Source organism: Gopherus flavomarginatus, assembly GCF_025201925.1.
Source record: "Gopherus flavomarginatus isolate rGopFla2 chromosome 13 unlocalized genomic scaffold, rGopFla2.mat.asm SUPER_13_unloc_1, whole genome shotgun sequence".
In the NCBI taxonomy this organism is placed as follows: domain Eukaryota; kingdom Metazoa; phylum Chordata; order Testudines; family Testudinidae; genus Gopherus; species Gopherus flavomarginatus.
The window spans coordinates 3,209,160-3,224,668 of NW_026114609.1; the positions used below are offsets into that span (position 1 = coordinate 3,209,160).

The window sequence follows — 15,509 nt, forward strand, 5'->3', positions numbered from 1 at the left end:
CATATTTGGGGTCGGGAAGGAATTTTCCTCCAGGGCGGATTGGCAGGTGCCCTGGAGGTTTTTCGCCTTCCCCTGCAGCGTGGGGCACGGGTCGCTTGCTGGTGGTGTCTCTGCAGCTTGAGGTCTTCAAACCATTTTTGAGGATTTCAATAACTCGGTCCTGGGATAGGGGTTGTATAAAATTGGATGGGTGGGGTTCTGTGGCCTGCCTTGTGCAGGAGGTCAGACTAGATGATCAGATTGGTCCCTTCTGACCTATGAGTCTATGAGTCTATGAGAACAGAAGGTTGGGCTGGACAGAGGCGGCAGGTTTGTATAATTTTTGCTGGTGCCCAGAATGAGACCAAGTCCTGACCCCCTCCCCACACACACCTGCCTAAGGCTCTGGGAGGGAGTTTGGGTGTGGGAGGGAGAGGGGCTGCGCTCTGGGAGAGAGTTTGGGTGCAGGGTCTGGGCTCAGTCAGGGGGTTGAGGTGCAGGAGGGTGTGCAAGGAGCAGGGTCCTGGAAGGAGTTTGGGTGCAGGTGTGGGGCCTGAGTTGGGGCAGGGGGTTGGCGGTACAAGAGAGGATGAAGGGTGCAGCATTTACCTCAGGCATCTCTTGAAAGCAACCCGCACCCCCTTCTGGCAGCAGTCGCTAAGCAGGAGGTCCGGGGGCATCTCTGAGCACTGCTGCCCACAGACTCCAGCCCTGCAGCTCCCATTGCCACAGTTGGCTCTTGGGGCGGGAACAGCATGTGGAGACCCCCCACACACAGTTGTTCTTCCCGCAGATGGGGGGCAGCAGGGGATCTCCCCTGTTTGGAGGAATCTCTCTGGGCCCTATCGTTAGGTCTCCATCCTTTCTGCCCCTAACCACGCACACCCCTCCCCTCCCCATTATCAATGTTTTAGAGTGACCCCTCCCTCCGTTTGTAGGATACAGACTCTCTGTGACAGAGACTGACTGCGGCTCCTCTCTGCATGGCCCCAGTGGGGAAGGAAAGAGACTAGGGGGGCGGGGGACATGGGCAGAAGGAGTCAAATGGGGCTAAACCAGAATAGAGGAGATTTTCTTCCTGTTAAAACGTACTGGAGTCTCATCACTGAAAAGCCGCATCTTGAATTAGGTTTGAACCAGCTGCTTTTCAATTACCAGGCAAAGGTGTGAACCACAGAGACTGGGAACTGCCTGCTTCCCAAATCCATCTAAACAGCATCTGCAGTGGTGCAATTGGTTAGTGCAGAAGGGCAAGCTGCTGGGATTATAAATTCAGGCCTTATCTGGAGCCCTGGATTCTGTTCCCCATGTACTTTCCCCAGCTTGTTCCTCTTACCTGTGTAGTTTGCTTTGCATAATTCCCATGGAAAGTGCCCTGCTAGGAAAAGGAGAGTAAGTTCCAAAATGTGGCAGTAGGTGCACAGCTTGGAAACATCCCCCCTGTGCTGCCATTAGTTGCAGGAGATTGTTCACTGGCAGGGCAAATTGATTTCTCTGCTGCTGAGAAAGCTACCAGGACAGGTCTGTGGGCACCAGAGTTCCCTGCTTCTTCCAGCACACCCCTGGCTCCTTCCCTGCCCCATCACCAATGTAGGAGGGTCCTATATGCCCGGAGCCTAAAGCTTTACCGAGTCTTCTTAGTGCAGTTGACAGCGTATCAGTCTCATAGTCCAAAAGTCATGAGTTCAAGCCTCAGAGGTAATAATGGCTTCTGTTCCCTGGTTCAGGTTTTCCAAAGGAAATCAGAGAAAAGAAACTAGAGGAGAGTGGTTTCTAGACACCCTCCCAGCCATCTAACACACACACACGCACATAGAGACTTTTCTATGGCATTATCTTTTCCTTCTCTGTGCCATTTGTATTCTCCATAGAGCAAAATAAAACAAAAACAGGCAAGTCCAAGCCTAATACAGTATGAAACTCAATACAGATCAAGTCTCACCCTCAGAGATCTTCCAATACGCTTCTTTTGCAGACTAGACTTATTTCTTGTCTGATCACAATCTTTTCACCAGGTATAGTCCTTGTTCCAGCTCAAGGTAGCTAGGGGATTTCTCATGACTGCAGCCACCTTTCTTCCGTTCCATCCCTTATACAGCTTTGCTACAAGGCAGGAATCTTTTGTCTCTCTCCTGGGGAAAAGCCCCAGGTTTAAGACGGATTCCTGTACCAGGTGACATGGTCACATGTCCTGTGAGACCCCAAGCCTTCATTCTTCCTGACCTGACTCACAGATAGTGCAGGACAGAGCCATCTCCAGTCAATTGTCCTAGTTAATGGGAGCCATCAAGAGTCCAAACCACTATTAATGGCCCACACTTTGCCTCATTACAATAGTACCTCAGAGTTATATTTCATATTTCTAGTTTCAGATACAGGAATGATCGGTTCATACAAATAGGATGAACACACGCAGTAGATTATAAGCTTTGTAATGATACCTTACAAGAGACCTTTTGCATGAAGCATATTTCAGTTACTTTATATTCACACTCATTAGCATATTTTCATAAAATCCTATGGAGTGCAACATCACAGCAGGGAAAGAATTTTACTGCGGCACCTGGGAGCAGTTGAGTTTCATGTTCAGGCTGTGGTATGAGTTCCTCCAGGTTTCTCGTAAGCACACAGGGACCTTAGCAGGTCCTCTCGATACAGGAATGGCCCAGATACGCTAAAGTGATGGGAATTGCATTTTCCTTTTTTATTTTTGTATTTCCAATGACATTTCTGTATAACTGTGTTTTCTCCTGGATTTGATATTTAGCTAAAGAAAGAATAAGGCCTCAGGGCGCCAGATGGAGGAGCAGGCTGGGGCTAGGACTGCTAAGAAAGCAAGAGTAGCAAGTTTTCTGTATTGTTTCCTGCCCTCCTTTTCATGACTAATTTCTCTTCTGCATGAAATTTGGCATTTGTACATGTGAGCCTGTTCAGTTCAGTTGGTAGAGCATCAGGCTTTTAATCTGAGGGTCTACGGTTCAGGTCAGTGAAAAAGACAGTTCTCCCTGTAATACCTTCCAAGATCTTCAGAAGGCATCTTTTGAGGATGCTCCTTTACTTCAGCTTCTCCTTTTCAGGACTTGGCCTTTCCTAGGAAGGGCCATGTATTGCCTAGGACTGAAGGGGCAACTTCCTCACATGCCCACTGGCCTCTCAGTCTGGATTAAGAAAGGCCTCTGTGAGCTGCAGCAAACTGCTGCATGACAACTTGGTGAGGAAATGCAGGGTTGCCCACACAGGGTCATCCTCATCAGAACTCAGCAGAGGTCTGGGGGTTCCCTATTGGTCCCATTGTGTAAGGGCCAGCACTCAGGATTTTGAATCCTGCAATCTGAGTTGAAGTCTCAGTGGGTTCTGAGAGCAATTCCTGTGGCACCTAACCCTACTGGGTCTTCCAAGGCTCTGTCTTGCTTTCTCAAAGTCCATGAAAGTCTGTCTTTTGCTCGCTAGCTGTTGTGACTTGAGCACAAGAGGGGATGTTTGATCCAGAAGCCTGGTTGTGCATGGAGTCCTGTAGATAGGGATGCGAGCTGCATTTCCTCTGAGTCCTGAAGCTGGGCTGCAGCCTGGCCTGGGAGGCAGCCCTATTGGTTGACCTACTGGCCCAAAGTCACTTGGGCAGTGTTGGTGTCCCCAGGAATGCTGAAGAGCCTAAGGGAGGGAGGCTCAATACTTCTCCCTATCAGTCAGGGTGGAAAAGGAGGGCTGCAAGAGTGGACAGGTTGATGAGCTGGGCCTTCTACCATTCGGTTGGGGATGAGGTGGGGAACGCGAACTGGGAGAAGCGGTTGTTGGCCTGTGAGGAAAGGTTCAGCCAATGGCATAAGTGGACCTTGTCATTAGCCTACAAAGCTGTGATGCTCAAGACCTATCTTTTGGCTGTGGGGAATTTCCTCAGCCATGTGTTTCCCTCTGCTCCATGAGTGCTACAGAGACTGAACACCATGGCCTTCCACTTCCTGTGGGGCAATAGGACGTCCCTCCCTAGTCAGGAGACATGTGGCTTTTCTGCCATATTAGAAGGGGGGCTGGGTTTGGTGGGCTTTGAAGCCTTGTACGGCTCTACTTTTTTGTGTTTCAATTTTCAGTGGTGGCTGAGCTGGAAGGCAGGTCAGGCCCAAGGGAAATGGTGGGGCAACCACAAAGAACGCAACTGACTCTTCCGATATGGTTGTACTATTTTTGCCCCACTGGGAGTAGCTCCGGGTATGGGATGGCTGATGATGAGGGAAGGGGGAGGCCCCCCCTCTAGTGTTCTTCTACTCTCACCTTACACCCTACAGGATTTTCAGTGGGTGGCTAGGTGGAAGGTGCTTGTAGGATGGCTTCATCCGCAACAGTGGCTGCCCTCACAGAAGCGGCAGCCACAGCAGCTAGGCCCCTCCACCTCCTTTGGCTCAATCTGAACAGAGGTCAATGTACCACTGGGTGAGACAGGCCAATTTTAGGGAACTTCCTCTGAAGGTGAGCAACTGTCCCCAGAACTTACTGACAGGCACTTTAAAGTATTTGCAAATGTGCATGGCCGGTATGTGCAGAGCAAAGGCTGCCCAGGGGCACTGCGTCAGGCTCTGGCACTGCTTGAGACAATGGACCATCTTCAGCCACCAGGTAACCCAGGATCTAAGGCAGGAATGGGGTGAGGAAGCAAGTCAAGCTGAGCAAGGCAGCCAAAATTCATCTTGCCTTCGTGGGCGCTCACAATGATGCCATTTTTGTGTGCCAGGGCAGACAAAAACATCCCAGACAGAGAAGCAGCAGGCCAAAAAAGCAGCAGGGGTATTCTGTCTGCTATCCAAGACCCATAAACCTGGAAATCCTGGATGCCCCATCATTTCAGGCAGTGGCACCCTAACAGCAGGATAGTCTGGCTGTGTAGACTCCCTCCTCAGGCCCTATGCTATCAGCACTCCCAGCTGTCTTCGAGATGCCACTGACTTCTTCAGGAAACTACAATCCATTGGTGATCTTCCAGAAAACTCCATCCTGGCCAGTATGGAGGTAGAAGCCCTCTTCACCAACATTCCACACAAAGATGGACTACAAGCTGTCAGGAACAGTATCCCCGATAATGTCACGGCAAACCTGGTGGCTGAACTTTGTGACTTTGTCCTCACCCACAACTATTTCACATTTGGGGACAATGTATACCTTCAAGTCAGCGGCACTGCTATAGGTACTCGCATTGCCACATAGCTTGCCAACATTTTTATGGCTGACTTAGAACAACACTTCCTCAGCTCTCATCCCCTAATGCCTCCACTCTACTTGCCCTACACTGATGACATCTTCATCATCTCGACTCATGGAAAAGAAAACTCTTGAGGAATTCCACCATGATTTCAACAATTTCCATCCCACCTACAAGGTCAGCCTGGACCAGTCCACACAAGAGATCCACTTCCTGGACACTACTGTGCTAATAAGCAATGGTCACATAAACACCACCCTATACTGGAAACATACTGACCGCTATACTTACCTACGTGCCTCCAGCTTTCACCCAGACCACATCACACAATCCATTGTCTACAACCAAGCTCAAGATACAACCACATTTGCTCCAACCCTTCAGACAGAGACAAACACCTACAAGATCTCTATCAAGCTTTCTTACAAGTACACTACCCACCTGCTGAAGTGAAGAAACAGATTGACAGAGCCAGAAGAGTACCCAGAAGTCACCTAGTACAGGACAGGTCCAAGGAAGAAAGTAATACAACCCCACTACCCATCACCTTCAGTCCCCCAACTAAAACCTCTCCAGTGCATCATCAAGGATTTACAACCTATCTTGAAGGATGATCCCTCACTATCACAGATCTTGGGAGACGGGCCAGTCCTTCCTTACAAACAGCCCCCCAACCTGAAGCAAATACTTACCAGCAACCAAACAACATAAACACTAACCCAGGAACCTATCCTTGCAACAAAGCCCGTTGCCAACTCTGTCCACATATCTATTCAGGGGACACCATCATAGGACCTAATCACATCAGCCACACTATCAGAGGCTCATTCACCTGCATATCTACCAATGGGATATATGCCGTCATGTGCTAGCAATGCCTCTCTGCCATGTACATTGGCCAAACCAGACAGTCTCAACATAAAAGCATAAAAGGAAACAAATCAAACATCAAGAATTATAACATTCAAAAACCAGTCGGAGAACACTTCAATCTTCCTGGTAACTTGATTACAGACCTAGAAGTCACAATATTACAACAAAAAACCTTCAACAACAGACTCCCACGAGAGACTGCTGAATTGGAATTAAGTTGCAGAGTGGACACCATTAAATTAGGCTTGAATAAAGCCTGGGAGTGGATGGGTTATTACACAAAGTAAAACTATTTCCTCATGTTTATTTGTCCCCCTACTGTTACTCACACCTTCCTGTCAACTGTTGGAAATAGGCCATCCCGATTATCACTGCAAAAGGTTTTTTCTCCTGCTGATAATAGCTCATCTTAACTGCTCACTCTTGTTATAGTGTGTATGGCAACATCCATTTTTTCATGTTCTCTGTGTGTGTGTGTGTGTGTGTGTGTGTGTGTATCTATATCTATATCTCTTCCTGCTGTATTTTCCACTGCATGTATCCGATGAAGTGGGTTTTAGCCCATGAAATCTTATGCTCAAATACATTTGTTAGTCTCTAAGGTGCCACAATTACTCCTTGTTCTTTTTGAAGATAAATTAATGGAGGTTAAGTCCATGAATGGCTATTAGCCAGGATGGGTAAGGAATGGTATCCCTAGCCTCTGTTTGTCAGAGGGTGGAGATGGACGGCAGGAGAGAGATCACTTGATCATTACCTGTTAGGTTCAGTCCCTCTGGGGCATGTTGCATTGGCCACTGTCGGCAGATAGGATATGGGGTTGGATGGACCTTTGGTCTGACCCAGTATGGCCATTCTTATGAAGGGAGGAGCAGAACATTGCAACAGAGTTTCTGTAGTGTAGTGGCTATCATGTTTGCTTGACATGCAAATAGTCCCTGGTTTAAAACCAGGCAGAAACATGATGGCTTCCTTTTCCCAGCTCCTACTGGCCTGTCCCTGTATGCTCAATAGGTGTGTTATACTTCCCTCCCTCCTGCTTTTGTCTCCTCTCCCTCTCTGAATACCTGTGAAGTGGTTTTCCCCCTCCCTCTCCTGGAATGCTTGTGGGATGAATGGGCTGGTTGAACAGCTAGAAGAGCAGAAGAGCTTCCAGGTAGACAAGGTGTCTGGGACTCTAATTAGGCAGCACTCACACACCCAGAGCATGGACACTGCCCAGAGTGGAGCGTGACCAACCAGATGCAGCCAAGTCATCTCTAGTCGCAGGCCATTAGGTGCAGGTCCTTAAAAGGAGAAGGGGCCATGTGCTCAGGAGTCACTCACAAGCTTGTACCTCCAGTGAATGAAATTGGCCTGGATTGCCTGGCCAGTGGTTCTCTGCATTGTATTTCATTGTGCCTCCGAAAGACTTACCTTCATCGCACCGTCCATAGCTGCACTGTGGGACACTTACCTTGCAGAATCCTGACATCTCCAGTGCTGTGCCTGTCCTGAGAGCATGAGTATGCAAGTGTGAGTGTGACACCCCCCACTTCTTCTTTTGAACGTAGCTGTCAGTAAAATAAACCTGCTGCTTTCTGCCAAACTCTGGTGGGTCATTCGTCCTCCCTACGCTTACTAGCTGGCCCAATTTTGGGTAACAGCTGCGGTAAGCTCAACCCCAGCAGGACAGAGGGTGGTAAAATGATCTGGGAAAAAGCCTTAGCATCAGCAGGTGAAAGCTAGAGGACCTTGGCCAGTCACCTTTTGAAGCCTTGTGGCTTGGTCTCCTCTGCCCTTCGAGGTTGGCCTATGGCGACCAGCTCTTCCTGCTGGCTTCCTTTGTGTGACTTGCCAAAGGAGGGAGTGAGGCAGGAATGGGGCAAAAGAGGAAAGTCTAGCTGAGGAAGGCAGGGCAGAAGCTAAGCCCATTTGTTCTGCAAAGCCTGAAAAGCCTGGGGAAGTGTGGTTGGCTGCTGGGAGGTAGAATCCTGTGCCTACCTCTTGGCTTCCCAGGGATGGCTACTTGCATCCCAGGAGAAGAAGGATGGTTCTGGGTGAAAGGAAAACAAGCAAGGCTCTGGGAGGAAATTTGGGTGTGGGATGCAGGCTCTGTGCTGGGGGAGCGGGTTGAGGTACAAGAGGGGTGGCGCTTATCCCGGGCACTGCAGCTCCCAAAGTGACTGGTACACACAACCTAGGTGCAGGAGCAGGTCCTAGGTGGGCCGTGCCAGGGGGTCTCTGTGTGCCGCTGCCTGCAGGCTCTGCCCCCAGAGCTCCCATTGGCTGCAGTTCCTGGCCAGTGGGGGCTGCGGAGTTGGTACTCGGGGCAGGGGTAGTCAATGGAGACACTCCCCCCGCCCCAGGGGATGCCGGGACATGCTGGCCATTTCTGGGAGTGACACGGAGGGACGGAGGCAGAGTGGGCAGGGAGCCACCTTAGTGCTGCTGGCACATCTCTGCACACCCATTAGGGGAGGGGGGCAGAGGTCATCCATGTGCTGCCTGGGGTAGGGGCAGTGCACAGAGCTGCCTCCCCTCCCGGGTCTATTACAGGAGGGGAGGGGGGTCTTTTGGCCTGTAAGGTGCAGCAGGACGGACTAGATGATCACATTGGTCCTTTCTGACCTTAAAGGCTCTGAGTCTAAAAGTGAGAGGGAAGTAAAGGAAGTTTTTTTAAAAAAACCAAACATTGTAATACCAGGATAACTCCAACGACTTATTGTCTAGTCCCACCCCTTTCTTCCTCCATTGTGTGTTGAATGACCTGCAGAACATTGATTCTCTCATTCCATTGCTAAACTGATACAATGTGACTGAAATTAAACTAATTCCCAGCAGAGAAAACATCACATCATTGCACTGGCTAGGACTCAAACCCCAATCAATTACTTGGAAGAAAGCTATGCTCACCACTATACCACCAATGCATCTGGTGAAAGTGGCACTTATGCTTGCCCAATGAGGCTAGACAAGCATTGAGGAGATTTTCTGCCCATTAAAATGAACTGGATTCTCATAACTAAAAAAAACCACCTCCATCTTCACTTGAGTTTGAACCATCAGCCTTTCAGTTAGCCACAAAAGTTGTTAATCACAGGGTATGTCTACACTATGGGATTATTCTGATTTCACAGAAACCAGTTTTTGGAAACAGATTGTATAAAGTCGAGTGCACGCGGACACACTAAGCACATTAGTTCAGCGGTGTGCGTCCATATACCGAGGCAAGTGTCAATTTCCGGAGAGTTGCACTGTGGGTAGCTATCCCATAGCTATCCCGTAGTTTCTGCAGTCTCTCCCACCCATTGGAATTCTGGGTTGAGATCCCAGTGCCTGATGGGGCAAAAACAGTGTCGTGGGTGATTCTGGGTAAATGTTATCACTCAGTCCTCCCTCCGTGAAAGCAATGGCAGACAATCATTTCACATCCTTTTCCCCGGATTGCCTGGGCAGGCGCCATAGCATGACAACCATTGAGCCCTTTCAGCCTTTTTTCACCGTCACCGTATGACTACTGGATTGTGCTGACAGACACGGTACTGCAGCACTACACAGCAGCATCCCCTTGCCTTTTGCAAGTTAGCAAAGATGGTTACCAGCCATACCGTCCTGTCTGCTGCTTTGCAAGTTGACAATGACAATTACCAGTTATACTGTACCATCTGCTGCTGTCATGGGTGCTCCTGGCCGGCCTCGGTGAAGTTGGCCAGGGGCACATGGACAAAAATGGGAATGACTCCCCAGGTCATTCCCTTCTTTGAGTTTTGTCTAAAGGGAGAGTCACTCCTGTCTAGACTATCAGGCAAGTCTACTAAAGAACCAGAGAGTCAAACGGCCACTCTGGGTCAGAGCCCCAGACATCCCGCAGAAATGATGAGCTGCATGCCATTCTAGTGAGTGCCCCTGCAACAACCCCACCCGTTGCTTCCCTCCTCCCCCACCCCTCCTGGGCTACTGTGGCAGTGATCCCCCTGTTTGTGTGATGAAGTAATAAAGAATGCAGGAATTTGAAACAACACTGACTTTATTGCCTCTGCAAGCAGAGCTCAAAGGGGGCCAATAAAGCTGAATTGCAGCCACACTAACCCTAATCCGACATAGCAAATACTGATTTCAGTGCTACTCCCCTCGTCGGGGAGGAGGACAGATATCGGTATTAAGAGCCCTTTATATCGATATAAAGGGCTTTGTTGTGTGGACGGGTGCAGGGTTCATGCAATTTAATGCTGCTAAATTAGATATAAACTTGTAGTGTTGACCAGGCCAGAGAGATCAGCAGGTTTTCCCTACTGTTTCCCTCTTGTTTTCTTGACTAGTTCTTCTCTGCACCAAGTTGCTCTTCTTCTTTGTGAGTCTGGAAAGCTCAGTTGGCAGAGCATCAGGCTTTTAACTTGAGGATCCAGGGTTCAAGTCCATTGTCAGGTGGTAAACTAGTTTCCAAGATCTTAAACTGTCTCTCTGGAGTCCTCTTTGATGTAACATTTTCTCTTCAGGATTTTCCCTTTCCTCAGAAGGTCCTTTTTGTGTGTGGGTTTGAAGGGGCAACTTCCTGACAGCCCCTCTGTCCTTGCAGCCTGGAAGAATAAAGGCCTCTGGGCATATAGCATGTTCCTTCCCTGCACACACACACACATACAAACACATAGAATATCCCTAGGAATTAGAATCAATGCTGCTTTTCCCTTTCCTGCTGGATCCCCAAATGACGATGCTCTTCAGCATAAACCCATGTCCCCTCTTTTCCCCGTGCCCCTCAGTCCCAAACTTCAGTCCCTCCTATGCACACTGCTTCTCACTCCCAATCAGAGCCTACTCCTCTTCACCCTTCTCCTCTGTCCCTACCCACAGCCCCCTCAATCCCAACCCACAGCCCCCTCCTATTCCTAGTGCCCGTCAATCCCAAACCACGGCTCCCTCCTTCCCTCCAGCAGCAGGTGCTTCAGACCCCCTCAGGAAAATTTTCTTGCAAGGTTTCGTGTATGAGTTTGCATGTGGATTTTACAGTATGTTGGAAATATGTTGGATTGCTTGCTGAAATGATCACTTTTGCTTGGTGGTGGATTCCCAGTCTCCTTGTTATTGGGGCAGGAGAAATAAAACGTTGTTATCCTTGTTGTGTAAATTGAGGGCAGCACAACTCTGCTCGGCAGACCTCGACTGAGGGACTCAAGCTCAGTTCAATAGCACTTGCTAGGCAGGGGACAGGGGTTCAAAAGCCAAATGGGCCAGTGCCTGGGTCCTAATACTAAAATTTAGGGGTTAGATCAGTGTTAGGACAGGGTGGCCGTGGAGGGAGGAGTGAGAACATAGTGAGAATAGTGCCTTCTTATTTTCCCCACTTTCCACCCAGGATGGCAGGTGAACTCTACAGAGGCATCTCTGGGCTTGCACTGACTAAGGACGACAGCTGTGAGTGAGGTGCAGAGAGGGGATGGCTCATGTTAAAGGACTTTTGATTGCTGGGCTTATGAACCGTAGGGAGAAGGACACTGCCCAGCTTATTTGGGGGGTGGGTCTTTTCCTCGTGGTTTATGTTTATGCGTTGGGGCTGCTGACATGACTTCTGCTAACCCTGGGCTTACATTGCAATGTAGACATACCCTGAGAGGGCATCTATAACGTAATAATAGCAGTGTGGCCCGGCTGGCCTGGATCATCTGACTTGGACTCCTGGGGCTCAGGTTGTGAGGCTAAAAACTGCAGTGTAGACATTTAGGCTCAGACTGGAGCCCAGGTTCGGAGACCCTCACCCCTTGTGGGGTGTTGGAGGCTGGGCTCAAGCCCAAGTGTCTATACAGTAATTTTATAACCCTGCAGCACAAACCCCACAAGCCTGAATCAACTGACCCAGGGTTTCAGAATAGTGACTTGGGTGTGTTTATGACAGTGCAGACATAATACTACGTTATGTCCACGCTGCAATGAAACATCCAGGGCTGTCCAATGCCAGCTCAGGCTCCCGAGGCTTTGGCCATGGGGTGGTAAATTTGCAGTGTAGATGTCTCAGCTCAGGCTCAATACTGGGCTCTGGGCCCCCTCAAAGTTGGGAGGGAGTTTTGCAAGCAAAAAAGGTAAAACCGCAATGAAGTATTACCCTGGACTCAATGGCATTTCTCCATTAGTCTGTCTGCTTTGAGGCAGGGACAATAGCATATCCTGCTGCATTCATTATTTCATAGAGTGGTTTAGGAATTTCATTCTCAGACACTGGGTACAAAGCAGGACTCAACCCTCTGCATAAACTAGGTGAACTGCCCACAGATTTTGGCAGCCACAATGAGCATTTGGTGTGAGAGCTCAGACCTGCCCCTGTCCCAGAGGGAGGGGGTCATCCATGAGGGGACTGGACCACTGACCTACCAGCTCCAAACTCCCAAACGTTCAGTAACTCTGTTATCACTGCCTGTGTGTGTAATTTAAACCATAAGAAAACCCACACTGGGCTAGACCAAAGGTCCTTCTGACAACAGCCAAGAGCAGGTGCCCCAAAAACCACTCAACAGGGCACCACTGGCAGTTATTATCCCTGCCTCAAAAGCAGACAGACCAACGGAGAACTGCCATGAGTCCAGAGTAATACTTCCCTGCGGTTTTACCATTTCCACTTGCTAAACTCCCTCCCAGCCTTCTGGACTCCTAGACCTATCCTAGTGTTATGTCTACACTACGATTAAAACACTCAGGTCACCTGTCTCAAAGCCCAGGTCAGCTGACTCAGGGTTATGGGACTTGGACTGCAAGACTATAAAATTACAGTGCAGACATATGGACTTGAACCCAACCTCTGAGACCCCACGAGGGGTGAGGGTTTCTGAACCCAGGCTTCAGTGTGAACACAAATATCTGCACCACTGTTTTAGCCTCTCAGCTTTAGCTCCATGAGCCCAAGTCAGATGACCCAGGCCAGCCATGCTGCCATCTTTATCCCGGGAGAGATGGATTCTAAGGGTACGTTCCCATTGCAATGGAAGCCCAGGTGTGGCACGCTGTGCTCAAAGCAGCACCCTGCAAACCCCATATTTACCACTCTCATATAGTGATGATACGTTTTGAACAAAGTCTGCCTGGTGAGGTATCATTTCAAAAATCTTGAACTGTTCATCTGTTGAACCTTAATGTCTTCTTGCATTGTATGTGCTCTCACTGGTTTGGGAAGTTATGAAGTTTGCTCTGTGTGCATTACAGAAATATGTTATGAGGTTGGGAAATGCCCCCCACCAGCCTTTCAGGTGCAAAAATGGAGGAGCCAGACTAGCTGCTGGCCCATTAAAGGTGGCTACAGTCCCAAGGACTATCCCAGGAACTGGGTACAATGCAGACTTTGCCGAGATAACACAGCAACAATGGACACTGCTTGACTCACATCATAGCAAAAGAGCTTTCTAGAAAGTTGGAAGAAACTATGAAAGAGGGGACGAGACATCATGACTTGGCAAATCTCCCCCACAAATCAACAGCTGGAAACACACCTGGATGACAAAACTGATTCATAAATCAGAAGATAATAATAATAATACATTCATACCAAAGTCCCCAAATAACTAGTACTGGTTTTTCAGCCGAAAATTTTCAGTTTGGGGAATTTTGTTTTCCCAGTCAGACCTTGCCAAAGGGAGCAGGGAGAAAATGTTTGAGTTGCCTCCTTCAGAACAGCTTAGCCTAGACACTCTAGCTGTGGGTCACTGTCATGGCCTTGCTGAGAACTGGGGTATTTTAATAATTTGGGGAGGTCTCAGGGTGTTTGGGGGAGATTTTGAGGCTGTTACCTTTTGAGATAAAAACTAAGACATACAGGACTAGAGAATTTTTTTTTTTTTTAGAAATCTGAGATTTAGACATTTTATTTAAAGCAAGGGGGTTTCTGAGCAGGCTTTTGTTTGATCTGTCAGGTACCAAAGGGGTAGAGGGCTGTCTAGAAAGGAGGAATGAAGACTAAATGCATCAGATGAGGATGGGATTTGAACCCATGCATGCAAAGCACAATGGATTAGCAGTCCATCACCTTAACCACTCGACCACCTCATCTGAGATTTCAGGAAATGGACAGGATGAGAAATCTAAGGCCAGCAGAGATAGGGACACAGGTGTTTTTAAATACTAAGCGGAAGCAGGGGCTGAATGAGCTCCCCCCTCACACCTACTGACCAGCTGTGGGAAAGGCTTCAGGAAGAAACTGTGTTTGCATAGACACACCTACTCTGCCTAGGTATGCAGCATGATGAGGCCGCTTCCCCAAAATGACCAGTTGTGGCTGGTGGTGGTTACAAATCACTTTAGCACTGAGTGGTATGAAATGTTATTATCCTTCCTGCATGAGTGAAGGACAGCAGAACATACTTAGTCGGTCCTGATGGGTGAGGAATAGCTTTTATTGGACTGCATAGAAGTGATTCAGAACGTCACCCTAAAGCAGTGGTCCCCAAACATTTCACACTGTGCCCTCTTATCCATGGCTGTGGGCCCTCGGAGCCACAGTTGAAAACTGGGGCTGGGAGTGGGGTGTTGCTTGCTGAAGAGAGGGGTGCAGACAGGGTTAAGAGGGTCGAGGCCGAGCTGGCAGTCAGGGGCCCAGGCTGAGGGTGAGGTTGGAAAAGAGCTGGGACAGAGTCGGGCTGACTGGTGCTCCCTCCATGGGGGCTGGCTCAGCCCCTGAGGTGCCCCTATGAATCTTCCTCTTTGTTCCCCTAGGAGTCATGCCCCACATTTTGGGGACCACTGAACCCTACACGTTAAGCAGGGGCTAGTGATGGCAAAGCCCAGGGAAAGGGAGAACAAGTGCAGGGGCCCCAGCACTGGAACTAGGCCCCCTCACTTCTGTCTGTGGCTCTGCCCCCGGCCACACCTTCCACCCACGGCCCCATCCACTATGTCACCTCTGTTCCACCACTTCCCCCACTAGCCCCACCTTGTCACTCCTTTACTCCTGCCCCGCTGTGGCCCCAAGACCAGAGAAGCTCTGTGCCCCTCCTGCAGCCCCCGGGCCGTATCACGGAGTGAGAGATCCTCCAGACCTGGGGCTGACATGGGGGAGACTTTTCCAGGGGCACCTAATTTCTCCAGGGCCCCTAGTCATGGGCTCCACTGCCTCTTGGTGACACAAGGTTTGGGGAGGCTGAGCCCCCCCAAGCCTCCATTATGTGCTGCCCAGGCTATCGCTGCTCAGTGTGTGGCCAGTCTCTCTGTGTTCTCTACTGTTTGTGCTGGGGAACCTGGCTGGCATTAGGGGTGGGGCCCTCCGGCAGCCACCCCGGACTTCAGGGGGTCAAAGGGCACCGTGTGCCAGTGCAAAGGTGCTCACTGCTCTCCCCTGCCCCAGTGCTCCTCCATGGCCCCATAGGGGGTTGGGGGAGAGGAGCAACACTATGTGCTCCATGCCTCCTGGTCACTTTCCCCACCTGGGCTGTGCTGTGAGGGGAGCATCAGAAGCTGCTGCTCTCTGCCCTTCCCTTATGCAGCCTGGCAGAGGAAAGTGACCCGGATG

General features: G+C 49.6%; 1 long non-coding RNA gene and 2 other non-coding genes across 5 annotated transcripts in view; 2 read left to right on the plus strand and 1 right to left on the minus strand.

The window, feature by feature from the left end:
- LOC127040999 (uncharacterized) overlaps positions 1-15,509 on the plus strand; it is a 341,937-nt gene that overhangs the window by 278,598 nt on the left and 47,830 nt on the right. The window contains exon 4 of one of the 3 annotated variants that reach the window (XR_007771575.1): positions 7,176-7,249. The exons of the other annotated variants lie outside the window; for them this stretch is intronic. This is a non-coding gene — a long non-coding RNA (uncharacterized LOC127040999). Of the gene's footprint in view, positions 1-7,175; positions 7,250-15,509 lie in introns of those variants that run through there. 3 annotated transcript variants of the gene reach the window in all.
- TRNAV-GAC (transfer RNA valine (anticodon GAC)) lies at positions 6,933-7,005 on the plus strand. The gene has a single exon. It is a non-coding gene; the product is annotated as a tRNA-Val (tRNA).
- Positions 13,972-14,053, minus strand: TRNAS-GCU (transfer RNA serine (anticodon GCU)). Its single transcript has one exon. It is a non-coding gene; the product is annotated as a tRNA-Ser (tRNA).